The following is a 23,744-nucleotide window of genomic DNA, read 5'->3' as shown; positions in this document are numbered from 1 at the left end:
ATTCTGGGGAAATTCAGTTGCTTTTTTCTATTTATAATCTACTCCTACATTGCATTTAACTAAAATACAGTCAGGGATTGAATTTTGTCTCTTTTTCTCACTGGTGAAAATGTTTGGTGTATTCTAAGTGTTAATAATTATTTTTTTGATAAAAAATAGTATTTATGTAACTATATAAACTAGAAAATAGAGGAAAGGAGAGCAAATCACCATAATTTTGCTCATAATCCAAATCATATTAGTCTTTCAATGACACATAAACAATGAACGTGCAGTATACTAGGTCCGTTTTTCCCCTCCAATAACCTATGAGAGTCTCTAGAGGATTTATTTGCAGAAATCTCTCATCTATATATCCTTCTGGAATATTTTTCAAATCCCAGGGACCCTCCCCTATAGCCAGTTTTCCTTTGGGCTCTAGTATTTCTATTCATCTTCTGATATTCTGAGGTATATTTGCCTCAATCCATCAACAATGTTTTTTCATTGGAGCCATGGAACATCTGGGTCACCCTATTCCTTCATCTTCCACAAAACCATCACATTTGATTTTCTGAGAATATGTGACTTCTTCATGTTAAGGGGAGAGTTTTAGAAAGGAGTTACCAGGTTTAAAGGACTAAGTCTTAGTTAACAAAATTTCTTTGAATCCCAAATGTTAATGGACCTAAATACTTAGGGCTTCCCAGGGAGGGGACTTTTATGGGTGACTTATGCTCCACCTTCGAAAGGTGCCTGTCCAGTCATCTCCCCTACAAGTCCACACATTTACTTTCTGGACACTCTCCACAAATCTCTACTATGTTCCCCTGGAAAAGTACCACTTTCTATAGAAAGGACCATCACTACGTGAATCCACTTGAGTCTGGTGCTGTGGGCTGTGGTCTGATGGACATTGGCTGCCCCATCTCCAAGGGGACAGGCTTCTATCTCATAAGTGACAGTGAATGCAGGTCTTTAAATTAGAGTTTCCTCTGTAACCCTTTCATGGCAAGAACCAAGGGCTTGCTGGTCTCTTTATTAACTGACATTACATAAAGTACCTTTCCCCAAAGTAAATGACTAGGAGTGGTGATGGGAGATTAAACTATATGCTTCACTATTCAGATGTGCAAGAAAAGAGAATAACCTTTATTTTCTTTATTTTGACCTAATTTTACCTACAAGCACCCATTTTTTGCTATTGAGAGGTTTGGAGGATGGGCATAAACATCAATTAAGTAGCTCATGCCCTTGTTTTAAAGTAGTCTCTTTTGGTAAAATTCAGTGTTTTTTTTCTTAAGCTCAGTCATTCATATATGTGCTTCTCCTTTTTTTAAAAGACACATATCAGGGCCAAGAAAGACAATCTGCTTTTCTCTACATTTTGCCTCTATGTATGGCTTCCATAGACATTGTATTGGGTTCTTTGGGGGTCTAATCCTACTCTCATAACTTAAATCACATTTTGTCTTACGATGACACATCTCTATGTAACTTGTAGTTCACTAGGGCCTTCACTGAGGAATCCATGTCCACTGCTACCACTTCTAATGTGTCCTTAGGTAGTATAAACTTGTGTTCTGTTATCTTGGTATTGACATTGTGTGGAAATTACTGCTGGTGAATTTGGTCACCTCCCCTCTTTGGCAAAGTCCTGTTTTGATTCCTTCCAGACTCTAATTCAATCCCTTACATGAGAAGCTGACCTCAAAGCTCCCTGCTAAAAAGTTAATTCCCTACTCTTCCAGACTCATCAGGTAAGCTTACTTCATCTACATTTTGCCTCGAATGAGAACTTCTGTATCACTTCTCTGTTATTCAGGAGGCAAGGGGGAGCTGTGAGAACACCCAGCCCCACATACCTAGGCCTTTTCTCTGCCGTGGCTATTCTATCGTTCCTCACAGTGTGAACTGGATGGAGTACCAGATCAGTTGCTGTCAGATTTATTCTCAACTTTTTTTGAGTTTCTATCAGAAATTTTACAAACCTCTGGGTTGAGGCCCTTTTCAGGTACCTGCAGCTTCCTTACCCTGGACTTGTCTCATCCGAATTTCATTCCTTACTCCCTGAACCTCCCACCCTACCTCTCTCACCCATCCCCCAGCATTCTCCTTCCCAATTGTCCACTTGAAACCAATAGGCAGATAGGAACTTCAGGTTTTCATGTGTTATCCTGAATCTTCTCTGCTTATGCATTATATAGGCAAAATTTATAGTCAGACCTCCAAGCTTGATATGCAAAGGCAGACTTTGGATTTTAGAACATTGTTTACTGTCTCTACAAAGCCTGACTTTCAAGAGTATCTCTTGGTATAGACTCAAAAATTTAAACTTTGGGCTTCAAAGAGAAACAATGATCTTTTTGTTCTAGGCTCTTATAACTCTCTTTTTTTCTAGGACATTGAGAGTTAGTGGTGGAAGAAATGGCCTTTATTTTTTTAAATTTTATTTTTCTATATTCTGAAATATTTATTTGTTTATTTATTTAAGAAATGGCCTTTAAAAGGACAAGGAAAAAAAGGACATTGCAAGAGAAAATACAATGTGAGTTATTTTTAAATGATTTATTTTCAACATTTTATTTATTTTCTAAAGCACAGAATAACTATGTTGAGAAAAGATATGCTCCACATGAGCAAGGCTCTGGGATACCCTTGATATCATAAGTTCTACTAATGTTCTGAGGAGATGGGCAAAGTCACAGAAGAAGATCTGTTTGCAGTGGTCACAACTGCTATCACATGAGAAATGATAAGGTCTGCATTGCATTGTTTTGCTTGTGAATCACATTCAGCTAGATGTGGACAGGGGATGGTGGAGTATGGATGTGTAGCTGATTCTTGTTCTTGTTAAAATCATAGAATAAGTACAATTTTGAATTGGAATGCAAATAAAATTTAGTGATAATATAGTAATAATAAGTTTTTATTTGCATAGTACTTGACAAATATTTTCATTTTATTATGTCATATAGAATCTTCAAAACATTTGAGTTAGGAGTTATAAGTCCTAGTTCACAGATGAGAGAGAGAATGCAGGGGGTATTGAGATACTTCCTCACATGTGTAGATTAAAAATGCCAACTAATGAATGGTGTTGATCCATACATAGTTGTTGATATTGTTTAAATCATACTATAAATCTCTGCTAATGAATGACACAATAGCAATAGCTTTATCTCTTCTGCATGACAATCTTTCACCTATTTGAAGGTCTTTATTATGTTTCTGCATGTACTCTGGTTTCAAATCTATCCTCATTTTGATAAGAAAGAAAGGAAGTTCAGAAAGCTGGTAGGGTGGGGATATCTAAAGTGGGCGAAAGAGTCATCATCAAGGGAAGAAGTGTGCAAAACAAGGAAACTGACTCCAAAAGTCCCAATTTGAAGGCTCTTTAACTAAATTTAGAGTTATCTCTCCTGACTTTTCCCTCCACTAGACAAAGTCAAATGTAATCTTAGAGTCATAGAAATGAGAGTAAATATACAAGGTCGAATTATTCAAGGTCAAATACTGGAATTCTATAACACTAGTAGTGTAATGGTAAATGCTTAACCATCAAGCCTTAAGGGAAAACAAAGTCCATTATTTTTAGTGTTAACTTATTTTTGTGGTATAAATACTCCCATGATGGCCAGTTTCAACTTACTTAAATAATATTAATGAACAAGTAGTTTGGAAGAGATGACAATAATTATATCTTGTGAGCTGGTGCAAGCCATCTTTAACAAACCACTGCCAGGGTGATTGCAACCCTAAAATGCTATCTAGACTTAGCTTAAACAGTCCCAGCATCCAAAATTACCATTTAATGTTTGATAGCCATAATTACTATTAGTCTTCTCCTGAGTGTTCTTCTAAAATTACTTACTTTTGTTTCACTTTGACTAACTGGCTTTAGTTCTCTCTGTTTACTATCATTTTAAATCTTCCTTTCCTCAGTATATATACTCTTTGCTCATTAAATCAATACATATGTAACATTTTTCAGGTGTCAAACTATTCTAATAACCCTGGCTTGGAAAAAATTTTCATTGTTAGTATTCCTTTACAATTTGATGTTTATAACTGACCATGCAATGTATCTCAGTAGAACTCATCTCCCTTTAGATGGATATTACATTTCCAATGTACACTAAATCTATAAGCACTTTCCTTTATTTTAAATTACTTAATTAAACTGTTTATTTTTAGCAGTCCCCTCACTGCTTGGTTACTTTTGAGCTTGTGATCAACTACTGAAAATCACCTTGGTCTTTTCCATAAATAGGCTTTTTTTTTTCACATGTCTTCCTGTCCTAATCAACCAAACCACAGAATGTTAGCACTGAATGATCCACTTGTAGATCATCTAGTCCAGTCTCCTCATTTTAGAGATGAGGGAACTAGAGATCACAGAGGTTAATTTAAATAGGATTACACAGCTTGTTGGTGATAGAGTCAGGTCTAGACTCAGATCTGTGGCTCCTAGTTCTATACTTATCTCTCTGTATTTTATTATTTCTTCTTATTCTTGAACATTGTGAGATAGGAAGAACAAGATCTATTAACTTCATTTTATACATAAAATGGCACAATGTCAGGGATACCAAATTGTGGTGACTGATTTGGGTGACACTAACTACAAGGCTGTTTGTTATACTTTTGTTGTGGCCCTTCACATAGACTGAGATAATTTTAAATTTTGACTCTATATCCAAGGTTTTTACCCTCTCTCCCATCTTCTGTCATTTACAAGTATAATCGGCATAAGTTTGTGTCAGCTAGGGTCCCAGCAGAAAACAGAAGCCAACTCAGGGGGTTCAAGAAACTTTAACAAAGGTACTGTATTAGTTTTCCAGGGCTGCCATAACAAATTACTACAATCTTAGTAGTGGCTTCAAGCAAAAGAAATTTATTTTTTCATAGTCAAGGAGGCCAGAGTTGGCAGAGTTGGAGGCAGGGTGTTGGCAGAGTTGGTCCCTTCTAGATCACAGGTGGCAAACACAAGGCCCGCAGGCCAAACTAGCCCTCCACCTGTTTTATCTGGCTGGGCACCTTGTTTCTCCTGGTGGTAGCACCAAGATTCTTGCCCCTAGTTAATGAGAAATTACATTTATACAGTCCTAAAATTACATTCAGCCCATTGAAGGCAACTTTGAGGCTGAAGTGCCTCTGGTGAAAATGAGTTTGACACCCCTGGAATCTAGAGGTTCTTAAAGAAAAAATTGTCTTTGCTTCTTTCCTAGCTTCTATTGTTTGTCAGCAGTCCTTGGCATTCATTGTCTTGTAAAGTCATCCTCACATAATATTCTTCTTTGTGTAACTCTGTGTCTTCTTTTCTTACAAGGACATAAATAATTGGATTTAATGATGAATCCAGGATGATTTTATATCAAGGTCTTAAACTGATTACACATAAAAGATTCTATTTCTAAATAAGGTCATATTCTGATGTTCTGGATAGGAATAAATTTTTTAAAGAAGATTTTACTTATTTTTAGAGAGGAGAAGGGAGGAAGAAAGAAAGGAAGACAAACATTAATATGTGATTTCCTATCACACACCCCTACTGGGAACCTGGCTCACAACTCAGGCATGTGCCCTAGACTGGTAATCAAACCAGTGACTCCTTGGTTGGCACTCAATCCATTGAGCCACACCAGCCAGGGCTGGACATGAATTTTTGGGCAACACTGTTCGACCCACTAGAGGTACCATTTCCAAAACTGTGGGTAGAATAAGGAAATAAGCAAGAGGGAGAAGTCGTTGCCAGCTCTAGCCTTGAAGGGGCAAGGACGGGAAATTGTGCTCTAGGATCCCAGTGAGCTGGGGCAGTAAAGGAGGGGCCCCAGGCAGGATTCTATTTGCAGAGAGATGCAGCCCCTGTGAGGGTGCTGGCCACAGAATAGGTAGAGTGCAGTAAGGAAACGCTTTCTCTTCTCGGTCTCCAATCTTCTTCTGATGATTCTCATTAGCCAAATGCAATCAAACCAGGTATATTAATTTTTTATTACTGCTGTAAAAATGGCCACATCTTAGTAGCTTAAAACAATTCAAATTTACTCTCTTATAGTTTTGTAGATTAGAATTCCTACAGAGGTTTTATTAGGTTAAAATCAAGGTGTCAGCAGGGCTTGTTCCTTTCTGGAGGCCTTAGGGGATAATCCACTTCTTTGTCTTTTCCAGCTTTCAGGTGTCATCCACATTTCTTAGCTTCCTCCCTTCCTCCATCTTTAAAGACAATATGGTAGATTGAGTCTTCTTTTGCTATTAATAACTTTCACAGGATCCAGGAGTTAGGATGTGGACATTTGTGTCAGGGGCATTGTTCTGCCTACCATATCAGTTGACAGTCTGAAGGAGGCAGGCTCCTAGGCAGGGTTGGATCCAGGTTATATGCGGATGAAGCTCACATGGTATGGAGGCCTTCTCTAGGTAAAAGAATTAAAAGTGATCTTAGGCACCAGATTTGGATGAAGCAACATATGAAGGGCTCTGAAGCTGCAAGTTCATTAGCTCCACAGTGAATGAGTCTCTACTCTCAGGCACAGAGCAGGACAGAAGAGCTCAGAAAATGATGTGGGGTGGGGCTGAGGCAAATGGGCAAGATTCAGAAGAGCATGGCTTGTAAATTCCTCCAAATAGCTGATTAAAATGTTGACTTGTTTGGAATTTGCTGGCATTTCACAAGTGCCTGTACTTTGGAGTGATATCAGTCTTCCTCAACCATAATCACCTGGTATTTGATCATCTTTTTCTTGAGGATAATATGAGAGAAGGCCAAGGGATTAGTGAAATTGATTTATACCGTACCTTCATAGAGATTGGGCTTTACCCATTTTTTCTTCTTATTGAATTATTGCAAATGTCTAGTAATGTAATTGGCATTGATGCATTCCTACTCAGTACTATTCATTAGCCTTTTAAGGCAGTAATTTTACTGGCACTTTTCCCTCCAGTCTTCTCAGATGATCCATAAAAAATGTTTACTAACTAATACAGAGAAGGTGCAACTAAATCTTTTATTAGAAGTCAGTTTTATTGTGCCACCAATGGAAATTCCATCTAGCCATAGTGTATTCAATTTAAATTTGTATCATTTTTTTTGTGGCTATGTAGTATATTTGACACAAAATTTTTATTCTAGACCCCTAAATTCAGGAACTACAATACAGTCATACGAGATTGAATCAACTGTTTAATTCCACTATCTCCCTCACCACCACCAGGGGGGACTTTTTAACAAGAACTAAGACTATTATTAGTTTGATTATTACCCAAGTAGAAAAAAAGGAACTACAATGACAAGAATAGAGAAGTAAAAAGTGCCAATCGTCCATGTCTCAACAGTTTTAAAAAAGAGCAAACTCCACGGTAGATTTTACTTTTTGAAAATAAATCTACTTCCTGAAGAAAGTTTTGTTTTGAAGGTATTTGCTTGTTTTACTTGTTTTATCTTTGCACATGAGGTGAATTCTGTAATTGCCATAATTGTACCAACCTTTCATATAGAAACTGCACTAAAAACAGAAAAAGAAAGCCAATTATTTTGATAGATTGAAGAGGTAAGTATACATAACCTAATAATGGGCATTCTGGCTAATATTCTACTCTTCTCAGTTTAAGTTCATTGAATTAGAAAATCACAAATAGCCACACTGAAGTTATATGTGGGTCATTTCTAAATTTACAGTGTGAGCTCTATTTCTTGTAACTTAGTAGCTAAGATCTTTGCTTGATATTAGTATCTTAAAACAGACCAATTTTAACTCTGTAGTGAACATTTCTTAGTTTTTTTCTCTAGATACTTAAAATATAAAAAAATGATTAAGAAATATGAAAAAATGATTAAGAATGGAGCAAAAACCAAAGGAAACTCAGGGACACTTAAAAGTAGTGGTTATTTCAAGTGCTGGCCCTTTCCAGAAGTGCACTGTCTAACTTAACAGTCCAAGGAGCACAACTTAATCATGGAATCAATTGCAGCACTAACACAATACTACTTAAGACCTCAATTGGCTTTCTGGCTCTATCTTAATAACCATGTGATCTTGGGTAAGATACTTAAATTCTTCAAGCATCTATTTTCTAAGATTTTATATGAGCATTGTCCCTGGCTGGTGTAGGTCAGTGGATTGAGCATGGGCCTGAAAATCAAAGGGTCACTGGTTTGATTCCCAGTCAGGGCACATGCCTGGGTTTTGGGCCAGTAGGTTCCCAGTAGGGGCCATGTGACAGACAATCACATATTGATATTTCTCTCCCTCCCTTCTTCTCTCTAAAAACAAAGAAAATCTTAAAAAAAATAACTGTAGTAAAAAAGTAAAATAACATGGGGATCATATTATCTTCCCTGAAGCTCTGGAAGAACTAGAGATGCTGTGTGTAAAATGCCTATTACCAGCCTGGGCAATTATACTGTAGTATCACTACTGCAAAGAAGTTTGCAGTTATTTTCTGTAACTCCTTTCTTGTATATTTACTTTAAAATAAGAATCAAGATTTAAAAATAACCCCTAGCTGGGGAATTATATGCATTCATTTGTTTATGGGAGTGATAACTTAGGGTGAAATAGCATACAGTTTTCTCAATCTTTCTCAGTGAAAAGGGGTTTTCCTTTGAGGTTAGAGTCTGCAACTGTAAATTAAAATGTGTCTCTCCATTGGGAGAAGAAATGGAGGCCTCAAGTATAGCTAAGTTTTACATCGTATATCCTGTAATTCTTAGTTTTCTAACTTCTGAATCACTGATAATTTTAAAGGGCTATGTGGAAGAATAAAATTATTTCCAGCAATGTTTTTTATAAATACAAAGGACATAAATTACTAAGGGAAACAAGTGTATGAATATTGAATCTTTATAGTGAATGATAACAAGGAAAGTCACTCACTGATTTTCCAGATATTTTTGAATAAGTTAGAAGATGGCACGAGACTATATTTTAGGTTTTTAATCTATAAAATGGGGAGGGAGGTAACCTCATAAATCTCTTCCTGTCAAGTCTCACATGTGTAACACCTATTAAGATTCCTGTGGCAGAGTGTCCTAGATGTCAATGAAATACATTCTCCTTTTCTTTATTAAAAGAAATCCTGAGTTTTAGCAGGATGCATGTCTGCCTGACTTGGTGTTATTTTCCAGTTTCCCTCACAGACTCAGTTCTGACAGAGAAGATAGGAGGGAAAGTGATGTGTACCACTAGTAGATGATGAAACTGATACAGGTACGTTGACCCAAAAATGAAAGGCCCCTGTTGAGAGTGGCAGATTACTCAGACCAGTCCTGTCACCTCTTATCTCTATGATTATATGAGCACAAAATAAACTACCTTGTTTAAGCCACTGTATTTTAAATCTTCATTGTAGAAGCTTAGTCTATGTCCTGCTAATTGAACCCAACAGAAGAACACAGCAATAGCTAGAGAAAAAGTAGGTCCTTTCTAGATAAACATTGTTGTGGGGTTTTTATTGCACTGAGTGTACACCCCTGACAGCGGGTAGTAACACTCAGAAGCATCAGAGATCTTTAAAGATTCCAGAGATTTTGTTCTTAGCAGTGGTTTATGGGGCTGAGCTGGTAGTAACATTAATAGTCTCAGTTCTCAGGAACTATTGGAGCAACTGTTGTCTCCTGGCTGCCTTGACTTCAGGATGTAGATTCACAACAGCCTTAACCTTTCTTCTGTGTGCTACTGTTGTCATAGTAGCATAGAGCTGAGTATGGATGCAGAACGATATTCTAATATATATATATATATATATGTATATATAATTTTTTTGTATAAATATATATGATGACTTCTTGGAACTGGTTGTCTTATTTGAACTGTTTCAATAGCTTTCCCACTTATCTTCCTGCTTCCATAGTTGATCCTTCAACAATCTATCCTCCACTAAGCAGCAACCTGGGTGATCCTTTGAAATGTAAGTCAACTCATGTTTCTCTGCTGTTCAAAACCTTCTAATGCTTTCTATGTCATTCAGAATAAAATTCATTGTTGATATTATAAACTAAAAGAAACTTGGTTCCTCCTTTACTTCTTTGATCTGATTGCTTACATTTATGGTCTTGCTCATGTGGCCTCAGTTGGAATGGTTTTTATGCTATTCTTAAACACATTAGAAACACTCCTGCTTCAGGGCTCTTGCACATACTGTGTCCACTACTTGGAATGCTGTTCCTTCAAGTAGCTACATGGCTTACCTTCCTTTACTGAATTTTTTGCTCAAATGTCCTGATCACTTAATCATTCTTCCCTCTCCCTCCTCCCACACACAATTTTTGCTTGCCATGTTCTGTTTCCTTCATCACAGCAAATAATTTGTCTAATTTGCTCAATTTCCCACTCCTCCAGTACCTAGAACAGTATCTGGCATGTGGTAAATGGTTAATAAGTATCTAACACATTAAAATTATTAAATACTTTGCTAATGAAGTATTTCTTGAAAGACATGTTCTCAATTAGTCTATAAACCAGTCAGACATTCATTAAATACTTGAATAATTCCAGAAGAATTTGCCTGTAATTTCTAAACATTTATTTATTACCTATTGGGATATGATGCTTTACTAGGTGATTGAGGATTTAAGAATGGGATATATTTCTATGCTCTAGTAAGAGCAACATATAAAACTTATAAATCATTTTGACATTTAGCTTTGTTACATAGAGGGGCTGATATTGTCTTCTTTTTACAAACAGGAAATTTAAGTTTAGAGTGCTTGAATGATTTGCCCAAAGTAATGAAACAAGTTAATGAAAAGTCCAAGGTTTGCTACTAATTTGCATTACTTTGGACACTTAGCCAAATCTCCAAGTTTGTTCTGGTTCCACTTTACCATGCTGCTATTCTGAATATCCATATAGAGGCAATAGCTTTCATTGGAGTGTGCAGAAGTTCAGTCTTCTACATGTGGGTAGGTAATGGTACGCTACTTTTGAAAACAGAATAATTATAATTTCATCTCCTGAGCCAGTCATAATTGGCAGCATTAAACACATAACCTCCATATATTAGTAGTTAATAAATAGTTTCTTTTTTATTTATGTCACAAGCCCAGCATATGTTATAGGAGAGCTTTGCCCATCAATCACTTGGGGCCCTGGGTTGATGGAAGCTATGTTTGAACATCTGCTTCCATGATCACCTGGCAGCTGGAAAGGGGATTGGAGAGTGAAGCAAAAGCTAGTCAATGTGTCAAATCTTCTCATTTCACTGGCCAGTAGTCCCACTGACACTGCTAACTTTAAGTGTGTTAGAAGGACAAGAAAATGGAATATAGATGAAAATGGCGAACCTTGGTAACAATCATCACACCCACCCACTGACAAACACACACACAGATACGATGTGTGTGTAACAGGTTACTTTTCTTTCTTTTATAAAAAGGTCCACTTGATCCTGCTTCTGTTTCTGCATCTAAATGAGTGCTTTCCAGTGCATGGCATACTCATACTCAAAGGAGCCAGGCTGTGCAAATCTAGGTGGCTGCTCCCACTTCCTGTGAAATTGCTGGTTCTTTATAACCAGCTTCTCTAGAAGTCCCTCTTCATCATCTAACTGGTCCATGGGCTCTTACAGTCACAGGCAAGGAAATGTAATTAGCAGGAAGGAGTCTTCACTACATCTGTCCAGAGCTTGCCCAGCAGCTGGCTTCCCTGAGAATTCAACAATGCCTTTTCCAGAGGGCCTTCCTCGATCATCTACAATGACTACAGCCCTCTCCACCTGGCCAAACACAGAAAAGGCTTCCTCCAGCAGTTCGTTGGACACATACTGAGGAAGATTTAACCCTAACCCCTAAAGAGATGCACTATGACAGGCAAAGCGCACATGCAGCTGCTTTCCACGGAATGACATGTTGTCCAGCTCCACTTTAGGAATCTCTGCCACAGTTCTTGTTTCCAAGTAGATAAAGCCAAAGCCCTTATTCTTATGAATGAAGACTTCACCTGCCTTCCCATATCTCTCAAATAGTTTCCTCATTTCCTCCTCAGTGATATCAGGAGGAAGATTGCCCACAAAGAGCTGGCTACACTGGATGAAGGTCTTTGCTCCTTGTTTCCTAAAATTCTTCAGGTCAATAGTCAAGACTTCATTTTGTCTGAGGCCTTGTTGCCCATTTGTAGGTATTGGTGGTGGCAGTAGCTGCTGCTGCTCCTGCTGTTTTTGTTGCTGCTGCTGCTGGTGGTGCTGCTGGTGGTGATACTGATGATGCTTTTTTGGAGAATGGTTTTGTGTCTCCAAGTTAAAGGTTTTATTGCTCTGTATTTTTAAACACCTCAACCAACTGTTCTTTCCTCAGATTGATAGCGACCTACTTTTCTTTTTCTGGGAAGACAGCTCACTTGTCCTGTCAAATCTTCAACCATGGTAGCCCAGTGTTTTCTACTTGGGTTTATTGCTGAGTTCTCCAAAGAGGTTCATAAAATCCAGGGAAACAGAAGCCAGATGTTAATGACAGAGAAACAATTTATTTTCTATTTGGAGCCTTCACCCAACAGTGGCAGTATTGTCTTCATATTATACATTACAATTTGTATTTGCTTCTTAGTTTTTATATTAATCACCCATTACTTTTATTTGTATATAGATAGTTGTTGATAACATAATAAAATGTTTTATAGAGGGAGAAGAAAGAAAATAAAAGAACTGGTCTGTTCTTTGTAAAAGCAAATTGTTCACATCATGATCTATTAAATAATACTAGAGAATGCTTTAACAGTCAGACATGTGAGAAATAAATACAAGGCCAAAAAGAGAAACTAAATCATAGTTTATATAGCCTAGCCTCCCTTAGAAGTAGAAAAAGTAGAGAGGTAGAAGTAAACAGAAAAAATTCATATATTAAAAAAATGAGCCCTGGCTGGTGTAGCTCAGTGGATTGAGCATGGGCTGGGAATCAAAGTGTCCCAGGTTCAATTCCCAGCCAGGGTACATTCCTGGGTTGCAGGCCATAACCCCCAGCAACCGCACATTGATGTTTCTCTCTCTCTCTCTCTCTCTCTCTCCCCCCCCTTCCCTCTCTAAAAATAAATAAATAAAATCTTTAAAAAAAATGGAGAGATTGATTCTCACAGATTATGTTCCTGAGTCTTACTAAAGGTATTTTTTTCTCTAAATCATTTAATTATAATGCAAAATATAAAATCACTATGTCTAGGGTTTTAAAAGCACATATGTATAAATTTCAACTGAATTTTAAGTGTTTAAGTATCAGAAATATTTAACTTATATTTTACTCTATAGGTTAGAACTAGATATGATTTTTAGTGCTAATGTTAAAATTATTGGTAATGTTTTATTATAATGCTTCAATGATGAATTTGATAGAAGAGAAAGGAAGTGGTGAATTGAAGAACTGATACGTGAGACTTCTAAAATATTCTCTTTTGGCTGTGCAAAAATTGTTTCAAATTTTTCCAAAGTTTATGGAGAATGATGTTTATCTCATTTTATGCATATATGTGTTTACAAAGGATTGGTTGGAGATATTATTATATGTAATGTAAGATATATTATTTCCTTATCTATCATTCATCAATCATATTAATTTAAAAAAAAGAGCACCAGATAAGTAAGTTATTTTATGGGGTATATTTTTGATAAAGATATATACACTATAAATCCAAAATTTTGAAAATTATATTTTCTTCATGTGAACATAATAACTTTGAATTCTATAATTCAATGTAAGGTATTATTTCTCATTATGCACTGCACTAATACACTTGCAACTTAGTGCTCATTTTGTTTACCATGTTTAATCCTATTTTAGATAGCCCTTAAATGGGGAAAATGAATTATATAAAAATAAAAACTATTAAAATCACTTGAATTAGATATGAATGATATAAAATACAGGTTATATGAATTCATACTTGTATGGTTGACTTTTATTGTTTGAAGCATATTAATTATGTAGTACATAAACTAGAACAATATTTTATACCATTTTAAGAATACAAATGAATATTTAATTATATTTTGTCCACTTTATATTTTTAATTTGAGAAAATATAAAAAATAAAAACAAGTACAACTGTATCATTTGCTACAATATGATGGACCCAAAGGGTACTATGCTAAGTGAAATAAATCAGATAGAAAAGGGAAAACCATGTAACTTCACCTATATGTGGAACCTAAAGAACAAAAGGAATAAATACACAAAACAGAAAGAGCCTCATTGATGCAGAGAACAAACTGATGGTTGCCAGAGGAGTAGGGGCTTGGGGAGAGCAGTGGAAAAGGTGAAGGGATTAAGAAGTACAAATTCATAGTTATAAAATAGTCACAGGGATGTAAATACAGCATAGAGAACATAGTCAATGATATTGTAATAACTATGTGTGGTATTAGGTGGGTACTTGAATCATCAGGGGGATCATTTTGTAAATTATATAATTGTCTAACCAGTATGCTATACACCTGAAACTAATATAAAATAATATTGGATGTCAACTCTAATTGAAAAATAAAAAAATTGGTCAAATATTGAAAACAAAAGTACAATTAAGCAAAGAGTAAAAGCCCTCTACAATTCACAGAATTTTAATGAGGATTTGTAAAATACTGTAAAATAGAATTTATATTGTTATTGTATGCTAGTAGTATTACATTTTATATTTATATGCTATCACAAAAGAAAGGAGAAAGATAGATATTTATTATTGTCTACTTTCAGCAAGGAGAACACAGAACTTCATTAAATATTTTATAGCTAGCTCAGAAGTTAATTTTTTTTCTTTTGGGTGTCATTAAAACTTTCTTTACCATACCTTTCCCTTTTGGAGAGATTTGTGTCAGAATTTTTAAAAAATAGAAAATAAATTGCTTAGAGGGAATAATTAGGATGTAAATTTGTTAAATTCTGCTAGAGAAGTATTTAGTTGCTTATATTACATCAGGCCAACAAGAAATGGGAATACATGCTTCAGAAGTCTGCATAATATTTCATACAACTACATAATTTGACTTACTCACTTTAATATTTTTTCTTGTCCATAGTACTCATTTAAAGCTACAGAGTTCTAGCTGGCATTTCTTATTGAAAATGAGAAATAAAGACATAGTCACTTAAAATATACTCTATAGACAGTAAGATGGGCCAAAAATATCTTTTTGTAGATTTATATTGGAGAGGCTTATGTGAAAGATCTAGAACTGAATTTTAGAAATATTTTTTTCTGTTGGCTTGTTTAGTACCTTTACACATTTATAGACTTTATATAATATTTCTTTGAGTTTATAGTCAAATTTGTGAAATTCAAATGGTAATGTTATTTCTTAGAAGAATGTTATGAGACAAATGAGAAAAATGGTAATGAGTGTGAGCCACACTCATTATTAGAAAGATAAATAAGAATGTAGGAAACAGGGGGATATTTTAATTGCATATGGAAAAGCAAAGGATAAGGGAATACTGAAATAATTTAAATATCTGAATAATAAGAACTTTCTGAGATCTGCTATGGGTGACCTGAAATGGAGGCTTCTACTTCCAGAGAATATGCTTTAAAAATCTTTGAAAATAATTTCGAAGATGTGAGCTGTTGATGAAAATTCTCCCAAAATTGTCTTCTGCTGAGATTGATACAGGGTGCAGCCAGGGGCCGCCAAATAGGGATTTGTAATGGGGTCCAGGACTCAAGGTGTCCAGGAAATATTAAAAAATATATATAGGATGTCCTTACCCCCACAAGTCTGAACTGGGGGATGGGACACATGGAGCAGGGCCATTGAAAGCTGTTTTGCATAGCAATAGTTTTTCAGCTAGCCTATGGCATGGTCATTTAACACATCTATAACTTTTAACCGGTTTCATGGATATGTTCAATAGCTGTGGCCAGGCTTTGAGCCAGGGGGATGGGAGTGACTTCAATCCATGATGTAACTGGGAGGCAGCTCCCTCTGGTTATAGCACTTGTGTGAGAGCTTGGAGATGATTGGCTCCATGCCATGGGGCCATGACTGCCTGGACTTACTATGGCAGACCAGAAAAGCTGGAAAAATATAGGAATGCTGGAAGGTATAGCTAATTGTGGGAGAAGTCTCAAATGGAGCTGCAGAGAAAGATTGGCGTTGGGATTTAAACCCAGGCTTGGCAGCCATGAGAGGCTGGGGCCATAAAGCTTTGGGGTGCTCCCTTTTGCCATGTGGCTTAGAAAGTAGGAAAGACCTTGCTGGGAAGAAAAGGGATGAGAGGACTTGCTGGTGGGCCATGAAAAGGTGCCACATGCTTTTGGATTAACTGGAGATTTTGGAGGCAACACACCTGATGGTGTGGGGAACCACAGGAGGATGGCCAGCCAAGCGTGGATTGCTGGGAACCGAGGGACTACCGAAGCCACAGACTTCTATTTCTTTCCCTGAGATATGGTACCATGGGCTGGGCAAAGGGGGAAGGAAATATTGTGTGCATTTGTGGGTATTTTAAGGGACTTTGGTATCTCAAAGAAAACATTAAGTAATTACTCTTAAGTTTGTATAACTTTTGAATAAATAATTCCTTTCCTTTTCACGACTCTCTGGCATTGAGAGATGTAATTCCCTTGGTGGCTGGCCAGGCAAACTTTGAACAGGGGGACCCCATGAGAAGGGTGGGGTCCACTTGGTAATAGTATATTGTTCGACTCTTCCACAGGTCTGTTCTATAACAAGATTAGTATATTCTTCCCCAGATTAGAGTAGAAATCACAAAGCTATTTTTCTAGTTAGAATAGGCTGCTTTTCTGAACAAGCCCCTTCCATTCAGCTTCCTCGAAATTGCCAGGGATCTCTGAACTATAGTGCAACTGATCAGAAACCTCAGATTATTAGGTTTTGTAAGACCACATAAATTGCTTGAAAATGCTGAAAGACAAGAGCTGTCATATTTCTCCATTGGGGAAAAAATAAAATTTAGTTTCCCACTTACCAAATCTAGTATCAGTTATTTTGTGGTTCCTTCTTTATTCTTTGCATTGTTGTCAGATGCCAGGATTTGCATGGTTCAGAGAAAACATTGTGGAGATTCTTTTAGTCTGCAGTTTTCCATCTGAAGGAACTGGATCTCAGTGCCCAGTTGTTTCAGTCCCTGTGGGAGGCCAACTACTTCAGAGACTCAGGTCTCTGTGGAACTTGCTACCCTCTTGTTCCATCAAACCTCAAGAATCCAGCTGCCAGGGATTAGGCAATTTGCATTTTCATCAACCTTCAGAGGTTTTTGTCTTACACAGAAGCCAGTTTAATATTTTTTAAAGTTTGAGGCTTTTACAAACAAAAGTCTGGTTAATTTCCTAGTGCTTAATCAAAACTCAACCCTAGATACTTCATTTTAATCTTTAGGTATTAGTTTCTTAATTTTATAAATGAGAAGATTATAGCTAAGGAAAACTTTAAAAACTCATGTATGTTTATGTGAATAACAAATAAGGCCATTGCATTTGAAACTAAGTACTTGACATGTGCCAGATGAAGAATTCAAAGTTGAATAATATACAGCCATATACTAAAGGAGATGGGTACTTAGTGGGAAGGAGGACAACAGAGATGTAAATGAATGGTTTTCAAAGATGCAGATGAATGACAGAAGTTAAAGTGTGCAATTAAATTAGAATATAAGTGAGAAAACAGAGGAAGGAATGGACAATTCAACATGGGGTGCTCAAATAAGTCTTCTAAGAAGAAGCAACAGGTTTGAGAGTTGCAGAGCCAAACCTTCCAAAAAATGGGGACACGTATTTTGAGCATTTTTACATCTATCATCTCCTAATCACTCCCAGCCTCACCACCATCTTATATTTTGTTTTCCTTCTGTTTCCTGATTTTCCCCAAACACTGTTCATTCCCTGTTAAATGTATTTTGTTACCATACATTTATAATAACCAATCCATTTCAGTTATGGAATATGTTTTCCTTACTGTGTTATTATATATGCACTGCATATATTGTAGTACATATAGTATGTATACTATATGAATAAAATTCAACAGTATGAATTTGAAATGTTGCTTGTACTTGCTTATTTGTTTTGAACATCTAGGATATTCTCCAACTGCTATAAGGGATGTTAATGAGGGGAAAAGGGGAAAAGTGAGCCAAGGAATATAAGAGGATAGAGAGAAGGGGGAGGGAGAAGAAAGAGAGGGAGAGAGACAAGGAAAAATAACTGTCAGTACAATATAAAGTACTGACAAGTCAAGTAGAAATTCTAGAGAATCACATTAGAGAGAGAGCTTCAACTACATGTGACCCATTTCTATTATGTATGGCCAAACTGATTCAAGGCTGAGGATGAGCACAATTATGGGAAAGCCCACATGAAATGAAATATTTCTCTGGTTTGTAATATCACATTTTTGTATCTTTTAAATGTCTTTGCTAATTGTAAGTTGATTATAATCTTAGAAGTAGGACTGATAAAAAGTTTAAGTAATTTTTAAAATAGAGCATTTTTCTTGAAATGTATCAGAAACCCATGATATATTTTTATAAGCAAATAATGAGTTTCAGAAATGACAGTGTCTAATGTTTAAATTTGTTTATGTAAATGTCCTCAATGACCTGTCCTTGAATCTGCTTTAAGAGAATTTATTCTCTCCCTCCCTCTTGCAGTTTCTATTTGCTCAAGGACAGGAGGTTCAAGCACAGTATTAGACAGAGATGTCTTCCTCTGCTCCTAGCTTGCTATTCCTTCAGGAAGTAACAAAAGCTATAGGGTTGGGACTAGGGCAAGAAGAGGGAGTCACTTGACTCAGGTGCATGATTTAAGAGGACACCAAAAATATCATAAACCAAGATAAAGGATATTTTAATGATTTTCAAAAACAAAATTTTAACAAAAAACCCAGCATAATGAATGAAGTATTAAAGGATCAGTTAACAACATGGTGCCAGGCCATATCTGAGACTCAGGCAAAGGAAAAAAAGTCAATAATACTGATCTAAGAGTTGGGGTGGGACAGGGAATTTTATGTAACTGGAAAGCTAGATTTGGATTAGGCAACCACTTCTCAAAGAATGACATAAAAAGATAGAAAGATAGAAGCATTTATGCAGCCATCCAACCTAATCTTTCTGACATTTTAAGGCTCCTGATTAAATATGTGGTGTGAGGGTGGCCAGGTAGGATATGTGCTTAGAAGATGCAGGTAAGATTAAATGATGAATTTTTAATGAGCTGGACATTTCTCTGTGGAAATGGTTTTTCAGGACCGTGAAGACATTTGAGTTTCTTCAAATGTCTTTGATAAAAACAAAACATCATTGAGTTTAATAGGATCATACTAAAGAACGAAACAAATCTTTGCATTAATCCTCTAAAGTAGAGACCCTGGCAGGCTTGCTATAAATTGAATGAAACAGTGAGAAGTACAACATGGAAATATACCAACTGTGTAGCAAGGAAGTGCCTTTTGAAGAGTACTTCTTCTTTGGTATCTTAAATTATGTGTGTCTGACTCTGTGATTCTGGTGGCTCACCTGCACCTGGCTAACTTCTAATATTTTAGTACTTAGCTCAAATATTAATTCTCTAAGGAAACTGTCTTTGAGTCCTCATTTTAGATTAGATTTCTTATTGTTACAGTACAAAAGGGGCAGCCGAAGCAATATACTATTACCCGAAAGGAACCCCCGCCGAGGTTCGTTATGTCTGCCGCCAGAGGAAAGACATCTCTCAATGCCAGAGATTTGTGAAAAGGAAAGGAATTTATTATTCATTTGAAATAACACAAACTAAAGTTCCCCACAAATGCACACAGTCCTCCCAGCACCCTCCACGTGGCAAAAGGGAGCACTTCCAAAGCCTCATGGTCCCAACCAAGACACCAAAGCTGCGTAGCCCTAAACAGATGCGTGGTCCCAAAAAGTGAGACCCCCAATGGCTGCCGTGCTTCCGTTTAAATCCCAACACCAATCTTCCTCTGCATCCCAATTTCTGGCTCCTCTAACAATTGGCCACAGCTGCCAGCATTCTGGGCAGGTGCGGCCCTGTGATGTGGAGCCAATTATCTCCAAGCTCTTCTGGACCCTATTACAAATCCTTATTTGGGGCTCTCCTCTTGGCTGCACCCTGTTACACCAGCACACTTCACAGTGCTTGGCCCATAGAAAATTTTAAATAAATTCAAGAATATGTGAAAGAATTTTGTCATTCCCGCTGTACTTTTACAAGTACTAATCACCACTGAGAGTTATGTGTTCCTTCCAATGCTAGTGTGAATAGGAGCTTTGTTATATATCAAGAAATAACAAAGCCTCCATCTGAAGAAAGTGGAGAATAGACACAAGAGAGAAGGAAAGGAAGTGCATTAGTGAATGACATAATTTCAGAGCTTAGAAAATTTTCTTCTGCCTGAGTCTTTACTTTATCCATCTAACCCTCTTATGCCATAGGCTACTCCAGTACATATATCAATCAACCTGGGAAGATTTTTGTATGAAGAATGTTCAGTGTAGCTCAAACACTCATAAACTAAAGTTAAAGTCCAATCCTCCTAATATATGTTGCAAGACAATGTTCAAAGACTTTACCATTATATTAGGGCAAGATCATTGTTCTGTCCTTATGGTCTCATCTGATCCTCTGGTTAAAGGAATGGGCCACAGACACTATATTTCAAAACCTAGGGACACTTTTCTGTTTTAGCTCTCCTCTGTGACTCAAATTATGTGTATAATAGTCCACCTGAAGTTGTCTCACAACTCACTGATGTCCTCTTGATTATTTTCACACTTTTTCTATGAGCTTAATTTTGAATAGTTTCTACTGTTATGTCTTTAAATTCACTAATACAGGTGTCAAATCTACAGTTCATTTTATCTTGTTTTTTTTTTTCTTGATTAAAATTTTTACTTTGTTTGCTAAAACTGTACAGGAACAGAGCTTATTTATTTATTTGTTCCTTTGTTTTTTATTCCCTCAATTATCACTTTTCACTGCCAGTAAAGCAAATGATCAGAGCGGGGGATGCAGAACATAAAACGAGTATACAATTGCACTGTGATACCAAAGAAACAGAAAAAAACCACATTATTACCATCATTGCTTATCAGTGCTGTTCGTCAAGTCTAGTAGTGTTTCCCATGGTTGCCAACTTTTTAGTTCCCAGGCTAGAATTTATATTATCCTATGTCATTTTCATTTTAGACATTATATGTTCTATTTCTTTTATTTATTGATTATGCTATTACAGTTGTCCCATTCCCCCTCTTTATTCCCCTCTACCCTGCACAACCCCTCCCACTCATATTCCTCCCCCACTTCAGTTCATGTCCATAGGTCATACATATAAGTTCTTTGGCTTCTACATTTCCTATACTATTCTTAACCTCACCATGTCTATTTTTTGCCTACCATTTATGCTGCTTTTTCTCTGTACCTTTTCACCCTCTTCCTCCACTCCTCCACTTATAACCCTCCATGTGATCTCCATTTCTGTGGCTCTGTTCCTGTTTTAGTTGTTTGTTTAGCTTGTCTTTATTTTAGGTGTGGATGTTAATAACTGTGAGCTTATTGTCATTTTACTGTTCATATTTTTTATCTTCTTTTTCTTAGATAAGTCCATTTAATATTTCATATAATAAGGGCTTGGTGATGATGAACTCCTTTAATTTGGCCTTATCTGGGAAGCACTTATCTGCCCATCCATTCTAAATGAAAGCTTTGCTGGATAGAATAATCTTGGATGTAGTTCCTTGCCTTCATGATTTCAAATACTTCTTTCCAGGCCTTTCTTGCCTGCAAGATTCCTTTTGAGAAATCAGTTGACAGTCTTATAGGCACTCCTTTGTAAGTAACTATCTCCTTTTCTCTTGCTTCTTTTAAGATTCTCTCTTTATCTTTCATCTTGGCTAATGCAATTATGATGTGCCTTGGTGTGTTCCTCTTTGGGTCCAACTTCTATGGGACTCTCTGAGCTTCCTGGACTTCCTGGAAGTCTATTTCCTTTGCCAGATTGGTGAAGTTCTCCTTTATTATTTTTTCAAGTAAGTTTTCAATTTCTTGCTCTTCCTCTTCTCACTCTGGTACCCCTATGATTTGGATGTTGGAATGTTTAAAGATGTCCTAGAGGTTCCTAAGCCTCTCCTCATTTTTTTGAATCCTTGTTTCTTCATTATTTTCTGGTTGAATGTTTCTTCCTTTTGATCCACACTGTTGATTTCAGACCTGGTTTCCTTCCCTTTACTCTTGGTTCCCTGTACATTTTTCTTTATTTCATTTAGCATAGCCTTCACTTTTTCATAAAATTTGTGACCATATTCAACCAGTTCTGTGAGTATCCTGATTACAACTGTTTTGAACTGTGCACCTGATAGGTTGGCTATCTCTTTGTTGCTTAGTTGTATTTTTTCTAGAACTTTGATCTGTTCTTTCATTTAGGCCATTTAAAAAAAAATCTCTGTGCCCTCTTATGTAGTAAGGGGCAGAACCTTAGGTATTCTGCAGGGCAGGGTGACCCACATCACTGCGTTGTGAGGGGGAAAGTCCTGAGCGGGAACAATGGCGTTTGCTCTGCTCTCTGCCAGCTTTCAGTCACTTCCCCCACTACCCACAATCAAATTGGGCTCTTCTGCTGCTGATTCCCAGCTGGGTGTGCTTGTGTACGTTCTAGGACCCTTGGGTCTCTCCAACAAACTCTCCTGTGAAGCTGGGAGTTTCTCCCTCTCCTGCCTTGACCCCCACAGGTATTATCAATCAGAGGTTTGAGGCTTTATTTCCATGCACTGGAACCCTGGGTTGAGTGGTCTGTCTTGCTCCCCAGTTGTTCTTCCCGGCTTATCTGCATGTGAATGCAGGACCACCCAGTCTGCAATCTGCTGCCTCACAGGGTCCACCTTGCTGGGGCCAGCTGCCACCTAGCTTGCCTTGGTCCTCCAGCTGCTGCATTGCAGTGAGTCCTCTCTACCTGAGTGACTGTCTCCACCTATCTTACTGGTCTGGATGAATGTTTCTTCTTTAACTCCTTGGTTGTCAGATTTCCATACAGTCTGATTTTCTGTCAGTTCTGGTTGTTTTTGTTTTAAAATTATTGTTGTCCTTCTTTTGGTTGTGTGAGGAGGCACAGCGTGTCTACCCACACCTCCATCTTGGCCGGAAGTCAGGAAGTCTGAGTAGTTTTGACAAATTACTGAAGTGAGGGCTCCACACGGACCCAGGCCACCGCCACCACAGCAAGCGCAAGCCAGCTTGTCCACATAATGGTCCTGTCCTGGTTCCCAGAGGGTGCAGAGCAGGGTGGCTGCAGCAAGCTCTGGAGGAGCTTTGCCAATTGCCAGTCTGAGACTATATGTTCCATTTCTAGAATTTGGAATTAGGTTTTAAAAAGATCTTTTGTGTTTTCTTCTTAATAGGCTTATGCTTTCCTCTACTTTCTTGAACATATAGAAAATGGTTTTAGCAGCTGTTTTAATGTGCTTTTTACTGTTGCTGTCACCTGTTCCATTTGTTGGCCAGTTTTTATTGAATAATTTTTTTCCACATTATTAGCCATATTTTTTCTACTCCTTTGCATGCCTCATAATTTTTTATTGGATATTCAGCATTGTGAATGTTGGTGCTTGTAGTAATTTTTAAAATCATTTTTGACCTTTGCTCTGGGATATAGTTGAATTACTTGGATATATTTTGACCCTTTCATAACTAGCTTTATTCTTTGACAGTTGGAATCAGAGTAGTCTTGAGTCTAAGGCTAAATTGTTTCCATTAGTGAGGCCTTCTGAGTACTCTTCTCAATGCATGCTCTGTATATCATAACGTTTTTTACCTCTCGATCTTGGGAACATAAACCAT

The 23,744-nt window shown here is 37.0% G+C and overlaps 1 pseudogene; it reads right to left on the bottom strand.

Moving 5' to 3' along the window:
• Positions 1–4,876: 4,876 nt before the first annotated feature.
• Positions 4,877–23,744, bottom strand: LOC114507306 (annotated as a pseudogene).

Source organism: Phyllostomus discolor, chromosome 10 (genome assembly GCF_004126475.2).
Source record: "Phyllostomus discolor isolate MPI-MPIP mPhyDis1 chromosome 10, mPhyDis1.pri.v3, whole genome shotgun sequence".
In the NCBI taxonomy this organism is placed as follows: domain Eukaryota; kingdom Metazoa; phylum Chordata; class Mammalia; order Chiroptera; family Phyllostomidae; genus Phyllostomus; species Phyllostomus discolor.
Note: the sequence above shows the minus strand (reverse complement) of the source record. Positions and strands in the feature narration are given on the sequence as shown.